Consider the following 19,921-nt stretch of genomic DNA (forward strand, 5'->3'; position numbering starts at 1 on the left):
CTACGCCAACACTCCTGTCTCGCCGGAGGGCCATCGTGCCAGTTCTGTTTAACGTCCCAACCAACACTGGGACGACCACGCTGATGGGGCTACCACCTTGGATCTAGCTGGGCGTGGTGCAGCGTTTCTTACTCAGCCGCTGGATGACAGAACAGACGCTGTTTGAGCCGCACCTCCTTGGTGAACAGACACTCGAATCGTACCTCCTCAATCTAGCTGAAGTCAGAAGGACAACAGTGCCCAGGCTGCGCTACCAGCTAAGCACACAACTCTTAGCTGGCGGTCTTTGTCATCGTTTGACCCGTGGAAGCATGAGGTAGGAACTTGTGAGGACCAGAGCTATATTGGACGCTCTCCTTATCGACGCACCGTTTTGCAGCCCAGCCCGAGACGTTGAGGTTAAAGTTCCCGGTGGATCATGGTGGTTTTGCCAACCACGTTACGCTGGTGAATCGATCGAAGAAGTGGAATTGACTGCTGCACACTCGATCGCAGTTTTGGAGGACTAGATGAGCTCCAGGAAACTGGAGTTGGCTCACCACAAAACTGAGGTGGTGGTTGTGAACAACCGAAGGTTGGAGCAGCAAGCGGTGATTGGTGTAGGCGATTGCACCATCACTTTGAAGTAATCCGTCCAACAGTTGGGGATGATGATCGACTATAGGCTTACTTTTGTTAGCCACGTTGATTGTGCTTCCTAGAGTGACACAGTTCAATGACTCTGTGGTGTAGACTTCATTAAAGCAGTATTAAAGTTATTACTCGTCCAATTTTTGCACCATAGTGCTCTTATGATTGCTGAATCCCATATAATTTGCAATTGTATTTTTTTTCGACACCCTTATCAACCAAAAAAAACATTCAACTTGACCTTTGTACACTCAGTCCCGAGAATCAGCTTCATCAAGCTTTCATCTGATCATTTTGTTTTTCCACGAGTCACATTATCACCATGGGTCTCCCCCCTCTCACTACCTACTACTCCCTCCCTTCACGTCATGACACTCCAGACTACTCAACCCCATTGCCATCGTCGTCATGAATGTGGAAAATGATATCAAACAACGACACACCCGGGATCCAATGCCGCCAAAGATCATGGTTCATGATGAGGGTGATATGTATGTGTTGAGGAGCGTGCAACACGAGTGCAGCTCTACAGGAGAACTTCAACCTCGCTTCAAAAATAGTACATACCCAGAATCGAAAAAAAATCTGTCCTTTTTTATCTCGGAATCAATTGCACACAATCAACCACCGACAGGGGGACTGGACGGCCGGACAAACGGACGTCGATATTAATTTATTCATTGAATTTGTCGCTTGTCGAATGACCCGTAGTGGAAAATGGAAACACCCAAATGAGCTCATTTCCGATATAAACAAAATCCAACAGCATGGCATGGCGGGCGTGTGCGGTTGAGTTCGTCATAAATGTGCTGCAGCTGCAGCCCTCGATTCCAGCTGGTACTACTGCTGCTGCTGCTTCAATTGGGAAATTGATTTCGGCTGCAAATTATGCAGTACTTTTGCTGCAGCCAGCAGTGTGCGAACGAACAAGCAAAAGTTCAATTGAAAAACTCAACAGAGTGCGCGCTAATTAGGGAAATGTGCTGGAATCATTGGCAGCCAGTTCGATGGGAACTGCGCTCCGTTTCGGTGACTTTAAAGTTATTTAATGACAACACTGGTCGGCAGTGGAAATATCAGTGAAATGTGCAAAGTTGAAGTCAAGTGAACAAACATAAAAAAGTTCCTCTGCCAAGAATTCTTAAACAATCTATTGAACAATGCTACAATTTCAAGGAGCAAAGACTTGCTAAAAATTAACTACGATACAACTGCTTGACTCACGCCCCTTAACAAACTGTCGAGAATCCTGTCGAGGATTCCTCTGGAAACCTGTCGAGAATTCCGACAGAATCCTGTAGAGGATTCCGACAGAATCCTGTCGAGGATTCCGACAGAATCCTGTCGAGGATTCCGACAGAATCCTGTCGAGGATTCCGACAGAATCCTGTCGAGGATTCCGACAGAATCCTGTCGAGGATTCCGACAGAATCCTGTCGAGGATTCCGACAGAATCCTGTCGAGGATTCCGACAGAATCCTGTCGAGGATTCCGACAGAATCCTGTCGAGGATTCCGACAGAATCCTGTCGAGGATTCCGACAGAATCCTGTCGAGGATTCCGACAGAATCCTGTCGAGGATTCCGACAGAATCCTGTCGAGGATTCCGACAGAATCCTGTCGAGGATTCCGACAGAATCCTGTCGAGGATTCCGACAGAATCCTGTCGAGGATTCCGACAGAATCCTGTCGAGGATTCCGACAGAATCCTGTCGAGGATTCCGACAGAATCCTGTCGAGGATTCCGACAGAATCCTGTCGAGGATTCCGACAGAATCCTGTCGAGGATTCCGACAGAATCCTGTCGAGGATTCCGACAGAATCCTGTCGAGGATTCCGACAGAATCCTGTAGAGGATTCCGACAGAATCCTGTCGAGGATTCCGACAGAATCCTGTCGAGGATTCCGACAGAATCCTGTCGAGGATTCCGACAGAATCCTGTCGAGGATTCCGACAGAATCCTGTCGAGGATTCCGACAGAATCCTGTCGAGGATTCCGACAGAATCCTGTCGAGGATTCCGACAGAATCCTGTCGAGGATTCCGACCGAATCCTGTCAAGGATTCCGACCGAATCCTGTCAAGGATTCCGACCGAATCCTGTCGAGGATTCCGACCGAATCCTGTCAAGGATTCCGACCGAATCCTGTCAAGGATTCCGACCAAATCCTGTCAAGGATTCCGACCGAATCCTGTCAAGGATTCCGACCGAATCCTGTCAAGGATTCCGACCGAATCCTGTCAAGGATTCCGACCGAATCCTGTCAAGGATTCCGACCGAATCCTGTCAAGGATTCCGACCGAATCCTGTCAAGGATTCCGACCGAATCCTGTCGAGGATTCCGACCGAATCTTGTCAAGGATTCCGACCAAATCCTGTCAAGGATTTCGACCGAATCCTGTCAAGGATTCCGACCGAATCCTGTCAAGGATTCCGACCGAATCCTGTCAAGGATTCCGACCGAATCCTGTCGAGGATTCCGACCGAATCCTGTCAAGGATTCCGACCGAATCCTGTCAAGAATTCCGACCGAATCCTGTCAAGGATTCCGGCCGAATCCTGTCAAGGATTCCGACCGAATCCTGTCAAGGATTCCGACCGAATCCTGTCAAGGATTCCGACCGAATCCTGTCAAGGATTCCGACCGAATCCTGTCAAGGATTCCGACCGAATCCTGTCAAGGATTCCGACCGAATCCTGTCAAGGATTCCGACCGAATCCTGTCAAGGATTCCGACCGAATCCTGTCAAGGATTCCGACCGAATCCTGTCAAGGATTCCGACCGAATCCTGTCAAGGATTCCGACCGAATCCTGTCAAGGATTCCGACCGAATCCTGTCAAGGATTCCGACCGAATCCTGTCAAGGATTCCGACCGAATCCTGTCAAGGATTCCGACCGAATCCTGTCAAGGATTCCGACCGAATCCTGTCAAGGATTCCGACCGAATCCTGTCAAGGATTCCGACCGAATCCTGTCAAGGATTCCGACCGAATCCTGTCAAGGATTCCGACCGAATCCTGTCAAGGATTCCGACCGAATCCTGTCAAGGATTCCGACCGAATCCTGTCAAGGATTTCGACCGAATCCTGTCAAGGATTCCGACCGAATCCTGTCAAGGATTCCGACCGAATCCTGTCAAGGATTCCGACCGAATCCTGTCAAGGATTCCGACCGAATCCTGTCAAGGATTCCGACCGAATCCTGTCAAGGATTCCGACCGAATCCTGTCAAGGATTCCGACCGAATCCTGTCAAGGATTCCGACCGAATCCTGTCAAGGATTCCGACCGAATCCTGTCAAGGATTCCGACCGAATCCTGTCAAGGATTCCGACCGAATCCTGTCAAGGATTCCGACCGAATCCTGTCAAGGATTCCGACCGAATCCTGTCAAGGATTCCGACCGAATCCTGTCAAGGATTCCGACCGAATCCTGTCAAGGATTCCGACCGAATCCTGTCAAGGATTCCGACCGAATCCTGTCAAGGATTCCGACCGAATCCTGTCAAGGATTCCGACCAAATCCTGTCAAGGATTCCGACCGAATCCTGTCAAGGATTCCGACCGAATCCTGTCAAGGATTCCGACCGAATCCTGTCAAGGATTCCGACCGAATCCTGTCAAGGATTCCGACCGAATCCTGTCAAGGATTCCGACCGAATCCTGTCAAGGATTCCGACCGAATCCGGTCAAGGATTCCGACCGAATCCTGTCAAGGATTCCGACCGAATCCTGTCAAGGATTCCGACCGAATCCTGTCAAGGATTCCGACCGAATCCTGTCAAGGATTCCGACCGAATCCTGTCAAGGATTCCGACCGAATCCTGTCAAGGATTCCGACCGAATCCTGTCAAGGATTCCGACCGAATCCTGTCAAGGATTCCGACCGAATCCTGTCAAGGATTCCGACCGAATCCTGTCAAGGATTCCGACCGAATCCTGTCAAGGATTCCGACCGAATCCTGTCAAGGATTCCGACCGAATCCTGTCAAGGATTCCGACCGAATCCTGTCAAGGATTCCGACCGAATCCTGTCAAGGATTCCGACCGAATCCTGTCAAGGATTCCGACCGAATCCTGTCAAGGATTCCGACCGAATCCTGTCAAGGATTCCGACCGAATCCTGTCAAGGATTCCGACCGAATCCTGTCAAGGATTCCGACCGAATCCTGTCAAGGATTCCGACCAAATCTTGTCAAGGATTCCGACCGAATCCTGTCAAGGATTCCGACCGAATCCTGTCAAGGATTCCGACCGAATCCTGTCAAGGATTCCGACCGAATCCTGTCAAGGATTCCGACCGAATCCGGTCAAGGATTCCGACCGAATCCGGTCAAGGATTCCGACCGAATCCTGTCAAGGATTCCGACCGAATCCTGTCAAGGATTCCGACCGAATCCTGTCAAGGATTCCGACCGAATCCTGTCAAGGATTCCGACCGAATCCTGTCAAGGATTCCGACACAATCTTGTAAAGGATTCCAACAGAATTACAGAGGAATCCTCGACAGGATTCCAGTGAAATCCTCGACAGGATTCCAGTGAAATCCTCGACAGGATTCCAGCCGAATACTTGACAGGATTCCAGCTAAATCCTCGACAGGATTTTAGCCGAATCCTCGACTGGATTCTAGTCGAATCCTCGACCGGCAGTAATTCAGCCGAATCCTCGGCTGGATTCCAGCGGAATCCTCGACAGGATTCCAGCGGAACTCTCGACAAGATTCCATAGGAATCCTCCATGGCTCTGTGCTCTGGCTCTGTGCTCTGGCTGTGTGCTCTGGCTGTGTGCTCTGGCTGTGTGCTCTGGCTCTGTGCTCTGGCTCTGTGCTCTGGCTCTGTGCTCTGGCTCTGGCTCTGTGCTCTGTGCTCTGGCTCTGGCTCTGTGCTCTGGCTCTGTGCTCTGGCTCTGTGCTCTGGCTCTGTGCTCTGGCTCTGTGCTCTGGCTCTGTGCTCTGGCTCTGTGCTCTGGCTCTGTGCTCTGGCTCTGTGCTCTGGCTCTGTGCTCTTGCTCTGTGCTCTGGCTCTGTGCTCTGGCTCTGTGCTCTGGCTCTGTGCTCTGGCTCTGTGCTCTGGCTCTGTGCTCTGGCTCTGTGCTCTGGCTCTGTGCTCTGGCTCTGTGCTCTGGCTCTGTGCTCTGGCTCTGTGCTCTGGCTCTGTGCTCTGGCTCTGTGCTCTGGCTCTGTGCTCTGGCTCTGTGCTCTGGCTCTGTGCTCTGGCTCTGTGCTCTGGCTCTGTGCTCTGGCTCTGTGCTCTGGCTCTGTGCTCTGGCTCTGGCTCTGTGCTCTGGCTCTGTGCTCTGGCTCTGTGCTCTGGCTCTGTGCTCTGGCTCTGTGCTCTGGCTCTGTGCTCTGGCTCTGTGCTCTGGCTCTGTGCTCTGGCTCTGTGCTCAGGCTCTGTGCTCAGGCTCTGTGCTCTGGCTCTGTGCTCTGGCTCTGTGCTCTGGCTCTGTGCTCTGGCTCTGTGCTCTGGCTCTGTGCTCTGGCTCTGTGCTCTGGCTCTGTGCTCTGGCTCTGTGCTCTGGCTCTGTGCTCTGGCTCTGTGCTCTGGCTGTGGCTCTGGCTCTGGCTCTGGCTCTGGCTCTGTGCTCTGGCTGTGGCTCTGGCTCTGGCTCTGGCTCCGGCTCTGCTCTGGCTCTGCTCTGGGTCTGCTCTGGCTCTGCTCTGGCTCTGCTCTGGCTCTGCTCTGGCTCTGCTCTGGCTCTGCTCTGGCTCTGCTCTGGCTCTGCTCTGGCTCTGCTCTGGCTCTGCTCTGGCTCTGCTCTGGCTCTGCTCTGGCTCTGCTCTGGCTCTGCTCTGGCTCTGCTCTGGCTCTGCTCTGGCTCTGCTCTGGCTCTGCTCTGGCTCTGCTCTGGCTCTGCTCTGGCTCTGCTCTGGCTCTGCTCTGGCTCTGCTCTGGCTCTGCTCTGGCTCTGCTCTGGCTCTGCTCTGGCTCTGCTCTGGCTCTGCTCTGGCTCTGCTCTGGCTCTGCTCTGGCTCTGCTCTGGCTCTGCTCTGGCTCTGCTCTGGCTCTGCTCTGGCTCTGCTCTGGCTCTGTATGTGGTGTTTCACTGACTCCGTTTCTGGCTCTGGCTCTAGCTTTTCAATGATGTATACTATTTAATCATTCTAATGATTATCCTTTAAGTTTAAATCGCAAATGATCCTAACGAATACGTTTTTTCTTCTCTTTTTCAGGTACGTTTTGCTACATTATGGGTGTCCACCATAACCGTTTAAAGTGAGTGCAAACCCAATTTATGCCCAACCGAAAATGGGTTTCGCCATTTTCACCCAATAATTTCGGCTCATTTAAACGAGCTCAACCGTAATTCAATTATCACAATAATAGCAGCATGGCACAGAAATAAACCACGAAGCCATGGAGAACGAAACGATTGTACCATAAAAAATCAATTAGGTTTCAATCCTTTCCACGATGCTCCTGCTGGTGCCGGCAAAATTTGGCCATACCATCAAACAGACTCGAGACGGAACATTTATTTGTAGGGTATTAGGTTTTTTATTTATTTCAGTATTTTTTTCCTGTTCAGTATATCGTCTGCATTTACTAAGAAATTTCGGGAATAGAGATGAGTTAAGGAGTAAACACCCTACCGGATTCTCGCTTTCTCCATCAATCATTGAAACGAGGCAATCTTTTCCCACAAGTAGACAGACCGAAATGCCTCTTTGAATGACCATAACCTCAATCAAACTCATTCTTCGCTTCGGGCGCGTAGGATCCTTAACTAACGGTAACTTCTCACACCATATGGTGTAATAATTGAGAATCGGAGGGAGTATATCTCAGGCGCAATCTACTCCAGCTCTCCCCGATGAGGGAATTTTAAGAATTGAAGATATGATATGGATGCATGCGAGGATCCCTTCCTGTCCCATTCTCATCAGAAGGCTCTCCTCGACGTAGACGACAATGTGATTGACAGTTTTAATACGGCCCCCTTGGAGACCCATATTTCTCACTCGCTCGAGCTTGAAATGAAGACCGTAGACGCCGGTTTCCACGCCTGGAATCTTTGAATCCTTGAAGATAGCACCTTTAAGAAGGTGTCAAATTGAGTTTTGTGCCTCGACTAAAGACTCTGATTTAACGCTGCTTTTCAAAAGTCCCATGGAAAGTGGCTTAGTCGAATTTAGATCCCACTTACCATATGTGTTACGAATCCCGTCTCTCTTCCTCGGCTTTCCCTCGGCCGTAAATTTCCCTCGTTCCATTAAGCTTGGCGCAATCATTTTCAAATTCTGTTCGACTCAGCAGGGAATCCCTTGGCATTAGGAAGACGACGACAACGATGAGAGATCTGCAAACTTAACTTCACAGCTTGTGCACTTCTTCGTCGTCTTCGGCGTCGTCATCATCGCCGTATGGCTTTGATCTGTCATCCCAGTTGCTACCATACTGCTCCCCCACTTTCTTACTCTCTTTTTTGTACGCAAAACCAGGAAAGCCAGGGAATAGGATCTCTTTGAGCAGGGGTTCTCAACCCGTTTTATGTCGAACCTACTTAATATCCCAGGTAACGATTTCAAGTCAAATGGTTTCCACGAGGTTCTAAAAGTCTTAATAAAACCAAAATAAAACAACTTAGGATTAATCAACCTTAAAATTTCTTAAAAACTAGAAGTCCTAGATTATTTTTGCTAGGAATGTAGCAGAATGCAACCAATCATCCAGTGGAGTTATGATAAATGATATTTTTTCTGGTTTTTTATTGCGGAGTTTCTAAAAACCGTGATAAAACCAGGTCTTAACAATTTCAATTATATTGATCTCTCAATAATTCTTCAGGCCTACCTATGTGTATTGAGCAAAATAAGAAAATTTGAAATACCAGGATTAAAATGTTTAAGTCGAATAGATTCGAAATAGTTAGAAGAACCATAACAATACCAGAATAAAGCCATTATGGTTTTATGACATTCCTCAGCACCTCTTCAAAATTGAGTGGACTTGAAATCGTTGCTTGAAAGTGTGTGCCGGACTGAAAACCCCTGCCACGCCGTAACCATTAGAAAGAATGGTGAAAAAACAACTCACACCCATTACTGCTTTCCAACGCAAGGCAAAAACCACGGAGGAAAAGAATACCCGGAAAAGACAATGTGCTCCTCCCCGACCCCGTCCGATGATGGAAGCGAAGCGAGACCCATTTCCACCATCGTCATCATCGTCGCCTCCGTCATCATCGTACCGTAGTCTTGATGTAGCTGCTGGTGGCTGTCGTCAAAGTCGTCCTTTTTGATGTGCTCCTCGGTTTTATTTTCCGTTACTCAAACTGCCACCATCGCTACCACAGTTTTGAACGTATTCAAAGCCATCGCTTTTCTTTCCTTATGGTAAAAAAGATGCTTTCCATTTGATACGTTGCGAGCGGTGCGCGAACGAAACCTTGAAAATGTAATGTTTTACTAATTGGTAAGCATTTCGATGCAAGTTTGTTAAAATGATGAGGTAAACCAGAAGCCTTTCAGGACACTAACGAGAATCCTCTCAAGATTCTGACGAGGGATCCCCACAGAATTCTGTCGAAATCCCCTCACGTCTCTGTTGTGAATCCTCTCATGATTCTGACTAGAAGGATTCTGACAAGAATCCTGCAAGGATTCTGACGATAATCCTCCAAGGATTCTAAAGAGAATCCTCCAAGCATTCTGACGAGAATCCTGCAAGGATTCTGACGAGAATCCTGCAAGGATTCTGACGAGAATCCTCCAAGGATTCTGACGAGAATCCTCCAAGGATTCTGACGAGAATCCTCCAAGGATTCTGACGAGAATCCTCCAAGGATTCTGACGAGAATCCTCCAAGGATTCTGACGAGAATCCTGCAAGGATTCTGACGAGAATCCTGCAAGGATTCTGACGAGAATCCTGCAAGGATTCTGACGAGAATCCCTTCAGGATTCTGACGAGAGTTCCTTCAGGATTCTGACAAGAATCCTGCAAGGATTCTGACGAAAATCCTCTCAGGATTCTGACGAGAATCCTCTCAGGATTCTGACGAGAATCCTCTCAGAATTCTGACGAGAATCCTCTCAGGATTCTGTCGAAAATCCTCTCAGGATTCCGTCGAGAATCCTCTCAGGATTCCGTCGAGAATCCTCTCAGGATTCTGTCAAGAATCCTTCCAGGATTCTGTCGAAAATCCTCTCAGGATTCTGTCGAGAATTCTCTCAGAATTCTGACGAGAATCCTCTCAGGATTCTGTCAAGAATCCTCTCAGGATTCTGTCGAGAATCCTCTCAGGAAACTGTCGAGAATCCTCTCAGGAGTCTGTCGAGAATCCTCTCAGGATTCTGTCGAGAATCCTTTCAGGATTCTGTCGAGAATCCTCTCAGGATTCTGTCGAGAATCCTCTCAGGATTCTGTCAAGAATCCTTCCAGGATTCTGTCGAAAATCCTCTCAGGATTCTGTCGAGAATTCTCTCAGAATTCTGACGAGAATCCTCTCAGGATTCTGTCAAGAATCCTCTCAGGATTCTGTCGAGAATCCTCTCAGGAAACTGTCGAGAATCCTCTCAGGAGTCTGTCGAGAATCCTCTCAGGATTCTGTCGAGAATCCTCTCAGGATTCTGTCGAGAATCATCTCAGGATTCTGTTGAAAATCCTCTCAGGATTCTGTCGAGAATCCTGCAAGGATTCTGTCGAGAATCCTGCAAGGATTCTGTCGAGAATCCTGCAAGGATTCTGTCGAGAATCCTGCAAGGATTCTGTCGAGAATCCTGCAAGGATTCTGTCGAGAATCCTCCCAAGTAACAATTTCAATTCCTTTTAGATTTGATTGTTTTTATGGAAGCTTTATCACAGCATGACCAATTCATGGAACATTTATAGTTGTTTTTATCAAGAGAAAACAATCTTCGTTCGTTTGCGGTTTATAAGTTGTCTTTAAGGTAATTTTGAAATTCGCGCATAAAACAACTGAATTTACAAGAGCATTAAATCTTATAACAAGTTTTAAGGTGTATTTGAAGTTATTTTCAACACATAACATCAACATATTTTATTAAAAGTTTATGCTTCGTTTATTTAAGTGCATTTCATCTGGCTAATCCTCCTTTAAAAACTTCTTGAAGCCTTCTATTCTTGAGCTAGAGCCATTACTCTGGAACAAGAACTATGCGAAATAATGATAAGACAACGAACTATTTTTCAATCCAAATAATGAATGTAATAAATTGGTTGAAAAACCGCGATCTCATGCAAATATAAACACATAAACATGTTTGCTCACTGATAATTTAGCCATTCTTGTGCTAAAAAGTAATCATGTCAACGAAATAATGATTTTATGGCCAATCAAAAATGCGAGTAGCTGGCTGCTGTCGTCCTGCCTTCAACCAGTTTCTCACACAGGCCATAGCTATGCGAATCGAAAATGAAATGGGTACTTACTGTGATTCTGCTCAAGCTCATGCCAAATAGTGTATTTTGTAGTAAGTTGCACTTCATTATTAATAGCAAAAATACAGGGAAACAAAATGGAATTGGCACATCTTGACGCGAAACACCGCGAAATGTACAGAGACAACTTTCTAGCATCGAAAACGTAAACAAACAATTGTCAAAGGCTGTTACTCTGGTATAAAACGAATAAGTTTCATTTAAGACGAACAAATCTGCCTTAAGATCATAACTAGTAAAAACAATCTTCAATAAAGGCTGTAGAGTTCATGCAAGGTGACTTGGTTCCATCATTGTTTTGAGGGGGTTTGGATTAAAGGTAATAAAAATTGATGGCGGCTGCATGAGTTTTGTTCGCTTGGAACGGCAGCCATGCTTAGAAAGAATTGAAAAAGTGGCGTAGCCTTTTGTTTTTCAAGGAAATTTATGTCTTCGTATATTAATGATTGATATTGTTTTTGAGGCGCTTTGTAATTTTCGTATGTTTTGAGTGGCATATCAACGAAAAAGTGGGTATGGCACGGAAAATTTCGATTCCCTGTCATTAATGATCTGTCAGGCAATTTAGATGTTTTAGCCATTTGATGAAAATTAATTCGCAGTTCAATTATTATTTCATCCATGAAGCAAGACTTGTTTGCATCTGCATAATGCTTAGGTAAATGATTTCATTTATTATGCACTGTTGACACTTTTGAGAAAGACAGCTAAAAGATCAACATGCCTCAAGATATTCTTGTTATAGTTTCATGGAGTTCTTATAATCAATCATCAGCGCATGTACATAAATACAACTAGTTTCAAAGCAGTCTTCAAAAGCAGCTTTGAAGATCTCCTGAAGAGTGGGCCAGATTAGTCTTATGAATGTTTTATACCTATTTTATCTCAGATTTGCAGAACAAAGAGCTTTATTGCTAAGTTTTATTATTCTATCTTAGAAATTACTTCAGGATTGCCACAAAAGTATAATTGTTACTTGGGCTGCAAGGATTCTGTCGAGAATCCTGCAAGGATTCTGTCGAGAATCCTGCAAGGATTCTGTCGAGAATCCTGCAAGGATTCTGTCGAGAATCCTGCAAGGATTCTGTCGAGAATCCTGCAAGGATTCTGTCGAGAATCCTGCAAGGATTCTGTCGAGAATCCTGCAAGGATTCTGTCGAGAATCCTGCAAGGATTCTGTCGAGAATCCTGCAAGGATTCTGTCGAGAATCCTGCAAGGATTCTGTCGAGAATCCTGCAAGGATTCTGTCGAGAATCCTGCAAGGATTCTGTCGAGAATCCTGCAAGGATTCTGTCGAGAATCCTGCAAGGATTCTGTCGAGAATCCTGCAAGGATTCTGTCGAGAATCCTGCAAGGATTCTGTCGAGAATCCTGCAAGGATTCTGTCGAGAATCCAGCAAGGATTCTGTCGAGAATCCTGCAAGGATTCTGTCGAGAATCCTGCAAGGATTCTGTCGAGAATCCTGCAAGGATTCTGTCGAGAATCCTGCAAGGATTCTGTCGAGAATCCTGCAAGGATTCTGTCGAGAATCCTGCAAGGATTCTGTCGAGAATCCTGCAAGGATTCTGTCGAGAATCCTGCAAGGATTCTGTCGAGAATCCTGCAAGGATTCTGTCGAGAATCCTGCAAGGATTCTGTCGAGAATCCTGCAAGGATTCTGTCGAGAATCCTGCAAGGATTCTGTCGAGAATCCTGCAAGGATTCTGTCGAGAATCCTGCAAGGATTCTGTCGAGAATCCTGCAAGGATTCTGTCGAGAATCCTGCAAGGATTCTGTCGAGAATCCTGCAAGGATTCTGTCGAGAATCCTGCAAGGATTCTGTCGAGAATCCTGCAAGGATTCTGTCGAGAATCCTGCAAGGATTCTGTCGAGAATCCTGCAAGGATTCTGTCGAGAATCCTGCAAGGATTCTGTCGAGAATCCTGCAAGGATTCTGTCGAGAATCCTGCAAGGATTCTGTCGAGAATCCTGCAAGGATTCTGTCGAGAATCCTGCAAGGATTCTGTCGAGAATCCTGCAAGGATTCTGTCGAGAATCCTGCAAGGATTCTGTCGAGAATCCTGCAAGGATTCTGTCGAGAATCCTGCAAGGATTCTGTCGAGAATCCTGCAAGGATTCTGTCGAGAATCCTGCAAGGATTCTGTCGAGAATCCTGCAAGGATTCTGTCGAGAATCCTGCAAGGATTCTGTCGAGAATCCTGCAAGGATTCTGACGAGAATCCTGCAAGGATTCTGACGAGAATCCTGCAAGGATTCTGACGAGAATCCTGCAAGGATTCTGACGAGAATCCTGCAAGGATTCTGACGAGAATCCTGCAAGGATTCTGACGAGAATCCTGCAAGGATTCTGACGAGAATCCTGCAAGGATTCTGACGAGAATCCTGCAAGGATTCTGACGAGAATCCTGCAAGGATTCTGACGAGAATCCTGCAAGGATTCTGACGAGAATCCTGCAAGGATTCTGACGAGAATCCTGCAAGGATTCTGACGAGAATCCTGCAAGGATTCTGACGAGAATCCTGCAAGGATTCTGACGAGAATCCTGCAAGGATTCTGACGAGAATCCTGCAAGGATTCTGACGAGAATCCTGCAAGGATTCTGACGAGAATCCTGCAAGGATTCTGACGAGAATCCTGCAAGGATTCTGACGAGAATCCTGCAAGGATTCTGACGAGAATCCTGCAAGGATTCTGACGAGAATCCTGCAAGGATTCTGACGAGAATCCTGCAAGGATTCTGACGAGAATCCTGCAAGGATTCTGACGAGAATCCTGCAAGGATTCTGACGAGAATCCTGCAAGGATTCTGACGAGAATCCTGCAAGGATTCTGACGAGAATCCTGCAAGGATTCTGACGAGAATCCTGCAAGGATTCTGACGAGAATCCTGCAAGGATTCTGACGAGAATCCTGCAAGGATTCTGACGAGAATCCTGCAAGGATTCTGACGAGAATCCTGCAAGGATTCTGACGAGAATCCTGCAAGGATTCTGACGAGAATCCTGCAAGGATTCTGACGAGAATCCTGCAAGGATTCTGTCGAGAATCCTGCAAGGATTCTGTCGATTCTGACGAGAATCCTGCAAGGATTCTGACGAGAATCCTGCAAGGATTCTGACGAGAATCCTGCAAGGATTCTGACGAGAATCCTGCAAGGATTCTGACGAGAATCCTGCAAGGATTCTGACGAGAATCCTCCAAGGATTCTGACGAGAATCCTCCAAGGATTCTGACGAGAATCCTCCAAGGATTCTGACGAGAATCCTCCAAGGATTCTGACGAGAATCCTCCAAGGATTCTGACGAGAATCCTCCAAGGATTCTGACGAGAATCCTCCAAGGATTCTGACGAGAATCCTCCAAGGATTCTGACGAGAATCCTCCAAGGATTCTGACGAGAATCCTCCAAGGATTCTGACGAGAATCCTGCAAGGATTCTGACGAGAATCCTGCAAGGATTCTGACGAGAATCCTCCAAGGATTCTGACGAGAATCCTCCAAGGATTCTGACGAGAATCCTCCAAGGATTCTGACGAGAATCCTCCAAGGATTCTGACGAGAATCCTCCAAGGATTCTGACGAGAATCCTCCAAGGATTCTGACGAGAATCCTCCAAGGATTCTGACGAGAATCCTCCAAGGATTCTGACGAGAATCCTCCAAGGATTCTGACGAGAATCCTCCAAGGATTCTGACGAGAATCCTCCAAGGATTCTGACGAGAATCCTCCAAGGATTCTGACGAGAATCCTCCAAGGATTCTGACGAGAATCCTCCAAGGATTCTGACGAGAATCCTCCAAGGATTCTGACGAGAATCCTCCAAGGATTCTGACGAGAATCCTCCAAGGATTCTGACGAGAATCCTCCAAGGAGTCTGACGAGAATCCTCCAAGGATTCTGACGAGAATCCTCCAAGGATTCTGACGAGAATCCTCCAAGGATTCTGACGAGAATCCTCCAAGGATTCTGACGAGAATCCTCCAAGGATTCTGACGAGAATCCTGCAAGGATTCTGACGAGAATCCTCCAAGGATTCTGACGAGAATCCTCCAAGGATTCTGACGAGAATCCTCCAAGGATTCTGACGAGAATCCTCCAAGGATTCTGACGAGAATCCTCCAAGGATTCTGACGAGAATCCTCCAAGGATTCTGACGAGATTCCTCCAAGGATTCTGACGAGAATCCTCCAAGGATTCTGACGAGAATTCTCCAAGGATTCTGACGAGAATCCTCCAAGGATTCTGACGAGAATCCTCCAAGGATTCTGACGAGAATCCTCCACGGATTCTGACGAGAATCCTCCAAGGATTCTGACGAGAATCCTCCAAGGATTCTAACGAGATCCTCCAAGGATTCTGACGAGAATCCTCCAATGATTCTGACGAGAATCCTCCAATGATTCTGACGAGAATCCTCCAAGGATTCTGACGAGAATCCTCCAAGGATTCTGACGAGAATCCTCCAAGGATTCTGACGAGATTCTTCCAAGGATGCTGACGAGAATCCTCCAAGGATTCTGACGAGAATCCTCCAAGGATTCTGACGAGAATCCTCCAAGGATTCTGACGAGAATCCTCCAAGGTTTCTGACGAGAATCCTCCAAGGATTCTGACGAGAATCCTCCAAGGATTCTGACGAGAATCCTCCAAGGATTCTGACGAGAATCCTCCAAGGATTCTGACGAGAATCCTTCAAGGATTCTGACGAGAATCCTCCAAGGATTCTGACGAGATTCTTCCAAGGATGCTGACGAGAATCCTCCAAGGATTCTGACGAGATTCTTCCAAGGATGCTGACGAGAATCCTCCAAGGATTCTGACGAGAATCCTCCAAGGATTCTGACGAGAATCCTCCAAGGATTCTGACGAGAATCCTCCAAGGTTTCTGACGAGAATCCTCCAAGGATTCTGACGAGAATCCTCCAAGGATTCTGACGAGAATCCTCCAAGGATTCTGACGAGAATCCTCCAAGGATTCTGACGAGAATCCTCCACGGATTCTGACGAGAATCCTCCAAGGATTCTGACGAGAATCCTCCAAGGATTCTAACGAGATCCTCCAAGGATTCTGACGAGAATCCTCCAATGATTCTGACGAGAATCCTCCAATGATTCTGACGAGAATCCTCCAAGGATTCTGACGAGAATCCTCCAAGGATTCTGACGAGAATCCTCCAAGGATTCTGACGAGATTCTTCCAAGGATGCTGACGAGAATCCTCCAAGGATTCTGACGAGAATCCTCCAAGGATTCTGACGAGAATCCTCCAAGGATTCTGACGAGAATCCTCCAAGGTTTCTGACGAGAATCCTCCAAGGATTCTGACGAGAATCCTCCAAGGATTCTGACGAGAATCCTCCAAGGATTCTGACGAGAATCCTCCAAGGATTCTGACGAGAATCCTCCAAGGATTCTGACGAGAATCCTTCAAGGATTCTGACGAGAATCCTCCAAGGATTCTGACGAGAATCCTCCAAGGATTCTGACGAGAATCCTCCAAGGATTCTGACGAGAATCCTCCAAGGATTCTGACGAGAATCCTCCAAGGATTCTGACGAGAATCCTCCAATGATTCTGACGAGAATCCTCCAAGGATTCTGACGAGAATCCTCCAAGGATTCTGACGAGATTCTTCCAAGGATTCTGACGAGAATCCTCCAAGGATGCTGACGAGAATCCTCCAAGGATTCTGACGAGAATCCTCCAAGGATTCTGACGAGAATCCTCCAAGGATGCTGACGAGAATCCTCCAAGGATTCTGACGAGAATCCTCCAAGGATTCTGACGAGAATCCTCCAAGGATTCTGACGAGAATCCTCCAAGGATTCTGACGAGAATCCTCCAAGGATTCTGACGAGAATCCTCCAAGGATTCTGACGAGAATCCTCCAAGGATTCTGACGAGAATCCTCCATGGATTCTGACGAGAATCCTCCAAGGATTCTGACGAGAATCCTCCAAGGATTCTGACGAGAATCCTCCAAGGATTCTGACGAGAATCCTCCAAGGATTCTGACGAGAATCCTTCAAGGATTCTGACGAGAATCCTCCAAGGATTCTGACGAGAATCCTCCAAGGATTCTGACGAGAATCCTCCAAGGATGCTGACGAGAATCCTCCAAGGATTCTGACGAGAATCCTCCAAGGATTCTGACGAGAATCCTCCAAGGATTCTGACGAGAATCCTCCAAGGATTCTGACGAGAATCCTCCAAGGATTCTGACGAGAATCCTCCAAGGATGCTGACGAGAATCCTCCAAGGATTCTGACGAGAATCCTCCCAGGATTCTGACGAGAATCCTCCCAGGATTCTGACGAGAATCCTCCAAGGATTCTGACGAGAATCCTCCTAGGATTCTGACGAGAATCCTCCAAGGATTCTGACGAGAATCCTCCAAGGATTCTGACGAGAATCCTCCAAGGATTCTGACGAGAATCCTCCAAGGTTTCTGACGAGAATCCTCCAAGGATTCTGACGAGAATCCTCCAAGGATTCTGACGAGAATCCTTCAAGGATTCTGACGAGAATCCTCCAAGGATTCTGACGAGAATCCTCCAAGGATTCTGACGAGAATCCTCCAAGGATTCTGACGAGAATCCTCCAAGGATTCTGACGAGAATCCTTCAAGGATTCTGACGAGAATCCTCCAAGGATTCTGACGAGAATCCTCCAAGGATTCTGACGAGAATCCTCCAAGGATGCTGACGAGAATCCTCCAAGGATTCTGACGAGAATCCTCCAAGGATTCTGACGAGAATCCTCCAAGGATTCTGACGAGAATCCTCCAAGGATTCTGACGAGAATCCTCCAAGGATTCTGACGAGAATCCTCCAAGGATTCTGACGAGAATCCTCCAAGGATTCTGACGAGAATCCTCCAAGGATTCTGACGAGAATCCTCCAAGGATTCTGACGAGAATCCTCCAAGGATTCTGACGAGAATCCTCCAAGGATTCTGACGAGAATCCTCCAAGGATTCTGACGAGAATCCTCCAAGGATTCTGACGAGAATCCTTCAAGGATTCTGACGAGAATCCTCCAAGGATTCTGACGAGAATCCTCCAAGGATTCTGACGAGAATCCTCCAAGGATTCTGACGAGAATCCTCCAAGGATTCTGACGAGAATCCTCCAAGGATGCTGACGAGAATCCTCCAAGGATTCTGACGAGAATCCTCCAAGGATTCTGACGAGAATCCTCCAAGGATTCTGACGAGAATCCTCCAAGGATGCTGACGAGAATCCTCCAAGGATTCTGACGAGAATCCTCCCAGGATTCTGACGAGAATCCTCCAAGGATTCTGACGAGAATCCTCCTAGGATTCTGACGAGAATCCTCCAAGGATTCTGACGAGAATCCTCCAAGGTTTCTGACGAGAATCCTCCAAGGATTCTGACGAGAATCCTCCAAGGATTCTGACGAGAATCCTTCAAGGATTCTGACGAGAATCCTCCAAGGATTCTGACGAGAATCCTCCAAGGATTCTGACGAGAATCCTCCAAGGATTCTGACGAGAATCCTCCAAGGATTCTGACGAGAATACTCCAAGGATTCTGACGAGAATCCTCCAAGGATTCTGACGAGAATCCTCCAAGGATTCTGACGAGATTCTTCCAAGGATTCTGACGAGAATCCTCCAAGGATGCTGACGAGAATTCTCCAAGGATTCTGACGAGAATCCTCCAAGGATTCTGACGAGAATCCTCCAAGGATTCTGACGAGAATCCTCCAAGGATGCTGACGAGAATCCTCCAAGGATTCTGACGAGAATCCTCCAAGGATTCTGACGAGAATCCTCCAAGGATTCTGACGAGAATCTTCCAAGGATTCTGACGAGAATCCTCCAAGGATTCTGACGAGAATCCTCCAAGGATTCTGACGAGAATCCTCCAAGGATTCTGACGAGAATCCTCCAAGGATTCTGACGAGAATCCTCCAAGGATTCTGACGAGAATCCTCCAAGGATTCTGACGAGAATCCTCCAAGGATTTTGACGAGAATACTCTCAGGATTCTGACGAGAATCCTCTCAGAATTCTGATGAGAACCCTTCCAGGATTCTGACGAGAATCCTCCAAGGATTCTGACGAGAATCCTCCAAGGATTCTGACGAGAATCCTCCAAGGATTCTGACGAGAATCCTCCAAGGATTCTGACGAGAATCCTCCAAGGATTCTGACGAGAATTCTCCAAGGATTCTGACGAGAATCCTCCAAGGATTCTGACGAGAATCCTCCAAGGATTCTGACGAGAATCCTCCAAGGATTCTGACGAGAATCCTCCAAGGATTCTGACGAGAATCCTCCAAGGATTCTGACGAGAATCCTCCAAGGATTCTGACGAGAATCCTCCAAGGATTCTGACGAGAATCCTCCAAGGATTCTGACGAGAATCCTCCAAGGATTCTGACGAGAATCCTCCTAGGATTCTGACGAGAATCCTCCAAGGATTCTGACGAGAATCCTCCAAGGATTCTGACGAGAATCCTCCAAGGATTCTGACGAGAATCCTCCAAGGATTCTGACGAGAATCCTCCAAGGATTCTGACGAGAATCCTCCAAGGATTCTGACGAGAATCCTCCAAGGATTCTGACGAGAATCCTCCAAGGATTCTGACGAGAATCCTCCAAGGATTCTGACGAGAATCCTCCAAGGATTCTGACGAGAATCCTTCAAGGATTCTGACGAGAATCCTCCAAGGATTCTGACGAGAATCCTCCAAGGATTTTGACGAGAATACTCTCAGGATTCTGACGAGAATCCTCCAAGGATTCTGACGAGAATCCTCCAAGGATTTTGACGAGAATACTCTCAGGATTCTGACGAGAATCCTCTCAGAATTCTGATGAGAACCCTTCCAGGATTCTGACGAGAATCCTCCAAGG

At 47.2% G+C, this 19,921-nt stretch overlaps 1 protein-coding gene across 2 annotated transcripts in view; it reads left to right on the top strand.

The window, feature by feature from the left end:
* LOC109417328 (uncharacterized protein DDB_G0283357-like) overlaps positions 1 to 19,921 on the top strand; it is a 1,264,336-nt gene that overhangs the window by 486,572 nt on the left and 757,843 nt on the right. The gene's annotated exons all lie outside the window — the stretch shown is intronic.

Source organism: Aedes albopictus, chromosome 1 (assembly GCF_035046485.1).
Source record: "Aedes albopictus strain Foshan chromosome 1, AalbF5, whole genome shotgun sequence".
Classification (NCBI taxonomy): domain Eukaryota; kingdom Metazoa; phylum Arthropoda; class Insecta; order Diptera; family Culicidae; genus Aedes; species Aedes albopictus.